Here is an 8,842-nt window from a genome sequence, read left to right as displayed (position 1 = left end):
AGGCGATGACGTGCCTGTTATAGTTCTTAGTGTGCTGATGTGCGAACAGTCTTTTGTTGAATCACAGTAGTATAATTCTAGGTTTGAACTCACTATAAATCCCAGTGACTGTTTATATCTAAAAAATTTATCAGAGCACGTTTGTATTTCCAGAGAAAACAATCAAATGAATTCAATAATTTGAAGAAAAAGATTCCAGCCCCAAATTTAAAAAATACTAGACCCAACATGCAAATTGATTCTTCTGAAACTTAAATCTATATGACCAAGTCCTCACAGTTGCAAGATTATATAGTTTTCTACTTGACCTCCGGTCACAATTATCATTTTCTAACAATAAACATTGCCTAATGGAAAATAACCTTCTAGATTGATTCTGATTCTTACAAAACAAAAACTTGGATTACGTATAATTCACTTAGGAAATACCAAAACTTTGACCCAAATAAACATATTTACTTATTCTATTAATAATGATACTGATTGTAAACCCATACATATATAGAATAATTTAGCTATGCATTAGTTCTTTACAATGAATTAGAAAAAATTCAATTTGGGTCAAGCAGAAATGAACTCAATTTTGGACAAGGTCAATCAAGTCCAACATACAGTTTTACATTACATTACAAAAGCAAGTAATGAAATAAAACAAAACATACAAACAAAGCAAAATTAAATAATACATAACGCTGGAAATTGTGTGATACTGTTCTCTTAGTTCAGACCAATCTTAGAAATGTGTTTTGTTTTAATACTTTAAGAAATATATTTATGTGTTCTTTGAAAGGTTTTAAAATAGAACCGCATATCATGTTTGTATTTACTAATATCAAACCTAAGACGACAAATCCATCACATGTCCAGTAGTATCTTTCCGTTAAGGCACTCGAGCTCGTGATGTTAGATTTAATCTTTCTTTTATAATCTCTCTCCCTTGGCTCTTTTAATTTACATGTAGGACCCCCTGCTGGTTAGCAGAGTCGGCTATACATAAGTACCTTTTTACTCCTGAAGCTATCTTCTCCTTTAATTTTTAAACTTACGCGTTTTTTTTTTTTTTCATTTCTATTTCTTTCTATACATTTCAAACAAAACTGTCTGTTAGATGTGAACATGTTTTATAAGATCCAACATAGATTTAAGCTGAATGTACAATTATGAGTAATTGAAACCCTGAGATATAAATTGCACAATTTGAACGTTTGCACCCAAAAGATGTATCTAAAATAATTTAAACGAAGAAAATAGCGAATATCTAATTGAAATATATAAATAATATTTGCCCTATTATTCACAAATGAATTTATTAAATGCTGCAACATTAGAAGCATTAAATATAAGTAAAAGATATCGTATACGACATTGAAAATACTCGGTATTTCATCAAATTATATGTGTCATAAATGATTATATTTTATAACGGAAAAAGGCGTCCCTTACAAAAATATCGATATATGCCAAGTCAATCCTTCTCTGTCTTTTAAACTTTATCGCACATAACAGTAATTTAAATTGTTTTCACTTGTGAGCACTATGCTCATGAACAAAAGTAATACCAGATTAAAGAAACTAATTCAGACAAAACATACGAGAACATACTAGAAAAGTTAAGTTTTGAAAACTGCTAACTATATCAGTGACGAAGAATGGATCACACATTGTAGCCTGTTTTAGATTGCATGTTCAATCTTAACTATGCAGTTAAATGTACACTGCAGTAATAACACATCTGTTATAACTGTGGCCCAAGGCAAAAGATATCCGTCGATAATAATTATTCCACGGCACATATATTTTCAATTATTTTTGTGTTTCTTCTATTTATTTTGAAAACAAATTTGATTATTTTATCAAGAATGCAATCAAACGACCCATAGGTGCTTATAAAGTTAATCCTAAACTAAATTGACTAAAAGGCACTAACGTATCTAGATTTAATTTCTTGCAATTTTAGTTTATGCATGTCTGTGATTCATTCGCATAAACAAGTGGGAAAATGTTACTGCGTGGATTAAAAGCTGATGATACAAATACAAAAGCTCTATTGTACGTTTTTCTTCTTTCTTCCAGTGTTTGTAATGTTTCGTTTCTTGACGTTTCTGTTTTCTGGTTGTCTCATTGTATGACACATTTTAAACAAAAATTTTGAATTCCCGTTTGTATTGATATTCTTGAATGCTAATGTTACTTTTGTCTTGGTCAGAAGCTATTACACTTCATGTAAATCATACAAAATAGTTAGTATCTTGTTCCTGGTACGCTATCGTGTCTTTTTATTATTTTGCTATCACGCTCCTTTTTGCATTTATCTTCATTCTTTAATTGTATACTATATAGTTTACGTGTAACATATTCACGCATTTTTGTTTAGTCTTCTTGTCTTATTTGTACTGTAGTCTTTACGCGCTGAAGAAACTATTACAATTATAGGTCTACCGCATATTCAAGTCTTCTATTTCTTTCTTCACCCTATAATATGCAGGCGATCCTTAGTTTTATAGCTGTTTGCTAAATTCCCATTTCCAAACACTGTTGCTAATCTGTAATTCACCTTTTCTGCGATTGCATTTCGAGTAATAAATCTCATAATTTTACTTATGTGCAAGTTAAATTCGCATTAGTGAGGCCTGTAAGAATTGGAGTAGAATATAAAATGATTCAATTTTTCGTAAACCAAATGTTGCGGCAAATACTTTGTTGATGTAAGGACTTAATGCAGGTTTATAGAATTCTGAAACACCAATTGAACCCTGAAAATTTCTAAAAAGCCACTGTATGTATTTTGATGGCGTTTTGTCTACTTGAGACTCATCTCATATAACATAATATGTAGTAATTAAGTGACACCACTTTTAGATCTGAAATAATCTTTAACGATCGGTGTACATTAAATTTTATTCTTGACAACACGTGTTGAAGTATTTTCTCTAGTTCTTTTCGCGATCATCCTTCTTGATATGTATGTAAAATAATTGTACCAAAGTTATATGTGTTTCGTCTATCCAGCAATCATTTTGAATTTGCAAATCATTGTACTCGATCGGGCCAACATTTTGAGACTTTTAATTTTCCTCTCATGTGCAGCGATCTTGAAATTAAAACTGTTTTTTAAAATCACGTTAACTAATCTGCATGAGTTAGAATGTGCCTGACGTATTGACACATTAATGAATCAGTCGATCCATTCTGTATTACTGTACTTGTTAATCGAGACTTAATGGTCTGAAGTATGCCTATGTTATTTCCGCTGCATTGCCTTCTAGACTTTCGGTTTGGATTTAAAACGCTGTAGACTTAATTTTCTATCTCTGTCCGATTTCCACGTAAGCGTTTGTAGCTTGCTAATTTGTGCAGTTTCAACCATTCTCATCAAATGGCAGTTTTTTGTGGCCATTTATGGCAGTCCTTTCTTACTGGTCTATTCGGAGTGTGGGTCAAATAAAAAATAAAAAAGAAAGAAATGCACATGTCTTAAAATAAAATAAAATATATTAAATTCTGATGTATGCTAATTCGAGTTAATGATGCAGATTTTGGATGTTAATTCTTAGACGGTGCCACAAAGTGGGATCAATTGGGAATATCTTTACCGAAATGTCAGCAGGTATTAAATATCCTTTTAAATCTATTCTGAATAAGGAATGACGCTTTCTTTTATAATATGTATACGGGATGCAATATCTTCCTCGTTGATTGATTGACGAATGTTAAAAGCGTTATATCTTTCAGTGTTATTCACGATATGAATCAGTCACTACCTTTAATTGAGCTGTTTATAGCTTTGAATCAGTTATCTAATAATTGAACTTGTTATATTGTAATAGAGGAACAACAATAGGTACTCAGGGTGAAACCAGTTATTTTCCACAATTTCGTAGTTGTACATACCTGTGCAGGTTTCTGTTCCCGAACAATCCTTGTAATCTGTGGGGTGAGGATGTGTACATGTTCTGGTCCTTGTTAGTATACCTGATCCACATTTCACACTATTTTGGGCATGTGCTCCAGTACGTCCATAATGTCCAGTCACCAATTACTGAAACGGCATTTCTGATATCTATTTTATTTCTCCAAAATGGTAACTATTAATAATAGTAAATTTGAAGGAATACTTTCCGTTATCGTTTGACTTTGAAGGAATGCATTACCTAGTACGAAACTTGGGTATTATGAGGCAAGAATCACACGCAAAAGATACTGAATACAAGGATGCATCAAATGCAGGGTACATGTTAAATCCAAACACAAATGGTAAGTCGATGTTAAACAAATCATTTCACTATACATTGTCCTTGGCTTTTTTCTGATTTTTTTAAATTCCGTCTATGATTTAGACATATTCCTATCAGACTTCAGCTTAAACTATGTACAATTTCTCAAATGAGATAGGAACGGTAAAACATGTTTTCGCTTTCATATTAACTTTAGCTGCTTTGCTTCAAACTTGATTGAAGCTTTTCATTCGCATAACTGCCATTTTTGGTTAGTTATATTTATACAACTTATTGTGCTTTTCGACCTACCCGAGGGTTGTGGAATAACTCTAACATTTCACTATAATTTCAATGTATCTATGTTTGGAAAATACTGGTTTACTTTAGGTTTTGTTTGAGGTTTTAAGTCACAGCTACTGAAGTAGGTTGTTTAGTAGCGATATAATTGGAGTAAAGTGCCTTGCTCATAGACACACAACGGTAGCTGACCGTGCTGACTCCATTGTAGAATTCGTGGAAATTATTGTTTTATCAGTATTCTATTTCTAATTAATGTAGTTGAAGTTAATGTATCCGAATGATTCCTGTCGATGGATCGTAAAGAACAATATACCCCAAAGAACGTAAATAAGCAACAAGAACGTATGGGGCTGTTTTGTTCGAGGTGTGGTCGAGATGCATGAACATTGATAATCACAGAATGGTTGATACAATAAAGTTAACATTGAATGCTCAGTTCTAAGGGCACATAGTTGTAGCCGCCTAGAGGCATCGTACACTCTGCGAAAATTGCTGAAAAAATCACGAAACGAACCATGCATTAGACACATTTTAGTAAGGATATATCATTTGTTTCCAAAATGTCAGTATATGTCAACGAGAAACAGTGTAAATCGCTAGGGTTAGATTCAATACCAATCAATCAAAATTGGACATCATTTATGTTACAATGTTGGGCGAACGTAGCAGCAATACACTTGTACAAGAAATTAAAAATAAAAGGGTTCATATTCGGACAAACTTTGGGTTGTTACTGCTATGTGTATTTAATTTGCATTTTTTTAAAGTTGTTTTTTAAAAACTTTACTTTATTTCGATATATGCAATTTTAATGTAACATTGTATGTTGAACTTAAATTTGTCAAAATCAAGTTTATTTTGTACCTGACCTAAATTATTGATTCTTATTCGGTAAAATAATAATATATAGCTAAACAAAATTGCATGTGCATGGGTTCAATATCAGTATCATTATTAGTAGAAGTAAATTGTCTATTTCGGTCTGGGACTATGCTATTGGAATTTGTTTACAAATTACTTGGTGTACCTTACATAGTCCAGGTTATATATTATAATTTTGGTAACAGACGTTAGTGACATACGTTCTAATTACATCAACCGTTTTATCTTGTTAACATTACCAACTTTCTAGAAGGTTATTTTCCATTAGGCAATTTGTTTTATGAATTGTGACCTGAGGTCAGATTCAGCACTATATAATCTTGTAACTGAAAATATACTCATCCGTGTTTTAAGATCTGGAATTAATTTTTTCATATTATTTAATTCAGTTTTTAAAAAAAAAATCTCTGGAAATACCGAGTGCTCATAAAAAATATTCTTGGTCAGAGATATTCACTGTTTTTAAAGCGAATTCAAACATGGAATTATATTGCTTTGTTGCAACAAAAGACTGCATGTACAACAACACAATACAGGCCGCCACGGGCACATCAAGAGCTTCAGCGTTGGACTTAATTTTGGTTTCCACTAAAGTTCAATAAGAACTTTTATCATTAGGACTTGTGCCAGTAATTTTAGGGTTATATTGGTATTTAATCCGCAATAACTTAAGTTATCGTTTTATTTTCACTATGTATTCTTTAGAAATAAATTATTTGTTAAATTTACAAAGCTTGTTGCTTTTCATCTTTTCTGTTACTTTTTTGAGAGCATAAACTCGAAACATTATCAAACTTACATCTCTAGAATATTCAAACAGAACTTAGTTGCTTTGATGCAATTAAACCCCCATATAACACGCTCATTTAATTAAAACAAAGGGTGTGATAATGGGGCTTTGAGAGTTCTTATAATGGTCAAAAATTAGGCACGAAAATTGTAGAATACCATATAACAAAAGAAGAGTGCAACGGACACATAAAAGAAAGTTCGCTACATCAATGAAACAGTCATAGCACATCGCTTTGCGGTACCAGTAAGTGAGAAACCTGGACTATTTACACACATAAATTGACATAAAACCCATCAAGTACAATTACATATTGACAGCATTTGTTCTGGTTCTTAATTGGTATCTTGCTAGCAAGATAATTTCTAAAAAGAATGACCAGGCTTTCTATTCTTTTAAAAATAAATATAAAAGCTTCTCTACGAGAAGGCAACATATGTAAAATGGAATCCAATACATCACACTATTACATCCAACATAAACGTGAGTTCACTTTACATAACGCAACAATAAACCTAACTCTGTATGTGATAGTTAGTCGAATAATAACATCAAGCAATGAAGCAATTTACGTATGAAGTGATACAATGTTGAAACAAGAATACGAACTGGAATATATATGTTTGCAGCATGGTTCGATTACTTCTGAATGAAATGGTAATAAGCTAATGATAATGCCAGAAACTGAACCGCTTTCGTCTACATCCCCATGGAGAGACCCGTTGACATAGTAACCAACATAACTAACATCACATTTTATTTTCCCAGAAAAAGTTGGAGATTTCTTTTGATACTGTGCAAAATCGAGTTGAGAAGGTTGTCTGAAGTGTTTTCTAACTCATCATTAAAAAAAATCTCTATGAAGGTCTGCCAAACGTTGTTCATTCTCAGATGAGGCAGATGAGGCAGCAGAAATTGCGACCTCCATGAAAAAGGAATCCACAAACAGCAATTTGTTTCCTCGAGTAAGAACACAAAGGCACAGAAATGCAAAAAAAAAATATATATATATATATAGCATAGGTTTCAACAAAGTTTTACAGCACTGTTATGTATATCTATATATAATTATGTAGAGTGTATTCATGGCTGTAAATTGTTTTGATTATCTTTAGTTAAAATTTCGTACGCTTATAGGTTCTTTTAAGATATTAAGAATGTAACATCGCAAAGGATCTATAAATAGATGCTTACGTGTGTTACTTATTTCTTATTCCTTATTCCCGATTCAATAGGGAATAAGTAACCAGTTACTTATTCCCGATTCAAATATTTTCACATACATTTGAATACTTATTCCTTATTCACACCGAGCTTTTTTAATTTATTATTATTCCCAATTCAGTATGTAATTGGTTACCACTTAGTTAATGTAGATGAAAGCTTGTTATGGCATGCATTGGTGTAATTGTGGGGGGTGCGAGGCCTGGGCCTGGGCCTGACGTCCCGCTTGCCAAAGGAAAGTGAAGCGTCCTTGCCACGTGTAGTGATTGCCGCAGGACCACTGTCTCGCTCTGCAGGACAGGAGGTTACTTGCATATGGCCTCTTCTACACTATTTTGTCCACAGCAGCACCTTCACGCGGTGCCCCCTGTTTTAACAGAGCCTGCTGTGTGGCGCGACCGAGTACCCGGCGGTATAACTGGGTGGGCAGACTGGGCTCATTAGCCTTGGCAGGCAACCAGTCTAAGAGAAGGGAAACTCCGACCCCAAACCCGGACAGATGAAGCTCGTTAGCCTTGTCAGGCAGTTCATCTAGGAGAAGAAAACTCTGATTCAAAACCAACCAAGTCCCATCCATTGGGTTATGGCTCCACTGCCTTGTGGATATCTTCGGGAGAAGAAAAGGCTACAAGAGTAAACCCAGACAGAAAATCAGGAGTGGAGCCCCTAAGGCGGCTGGGGATCGACTACGACCTCCTTCCGGCAGCTCCTGCATCCAAACTGGTGCCAAACGTCATGCTCAGCATTCCTTTGGACCCCGCCAGCAAGGACGAGAGGGGGATCCTGACGTCTGGGCAGCCCAGGATCTCCATACTCCACGCAAAGGCTTGCGCCCTGGGGAGGACACTCCAGTCTCGCTACTGAGTGAGGAAACAACACGGAAGCTGACAGTTTACGTGTTATAAGTCCTACCCGATTGGCGTAGGGAAGGGGCGCTTTGACGGTGGGAGGGATCATCGTGTCCCACTGGCCAACTATCGCCCGCCTCAAGCCGGGCAGCCCCCGGTCAATAAGGTGTTGACCCGCCATCGTCTGCCTGCTCCAGTGGGTGTCTGGAGCTCAGTGTGTTGTTGAGCATGACAAGCAGACGGTAATTCCACACCAGACAAAAGAAACAAGAAACCAATAAAGAAGACTCCAGCTCTTCGATTTGCAAGCTGGAATGTGTGCACCATGTGTACAGGCATCTCCGACGACCTCAGAGAAGAGAAGTGGACGACACCAGAAAGACGGCCATCATCGATAGAGAACTCACCAGACTAAATAACGGCATAGCTGCCCTCCAGGAAACCAGGCTCGCCTCTAGTGGCTCCCTCAGAGAGGAAAACTACACCTTCTTCTGGAAGGGTCGAGAACCTGAGAAGCCCCTTCAGCACGGAGTGGGCTTTTCCATCAAAAACAATCTCCTAGCCTCGGTTGAACCTCCCAC

This window comes from Sinohyriopsis cumingii, unplaced genomic scaffold (assembly GCF_028554795.1).
Source record: "Sinohyriopsis cumingii isolate HCF-2022 unplaced genomic scaffold, ASM2855479v2 utg001623l, whole genome shotgun sequence".
NCBI lineage: Eukaryota > Metazoa > Mollusca > Bivalvia > Unionida > Unionidae > Sinohyriopsis > Sinohyriopsis cumingii.
This window is presented reverse-complemented; position numbering follows the sequence as displayed.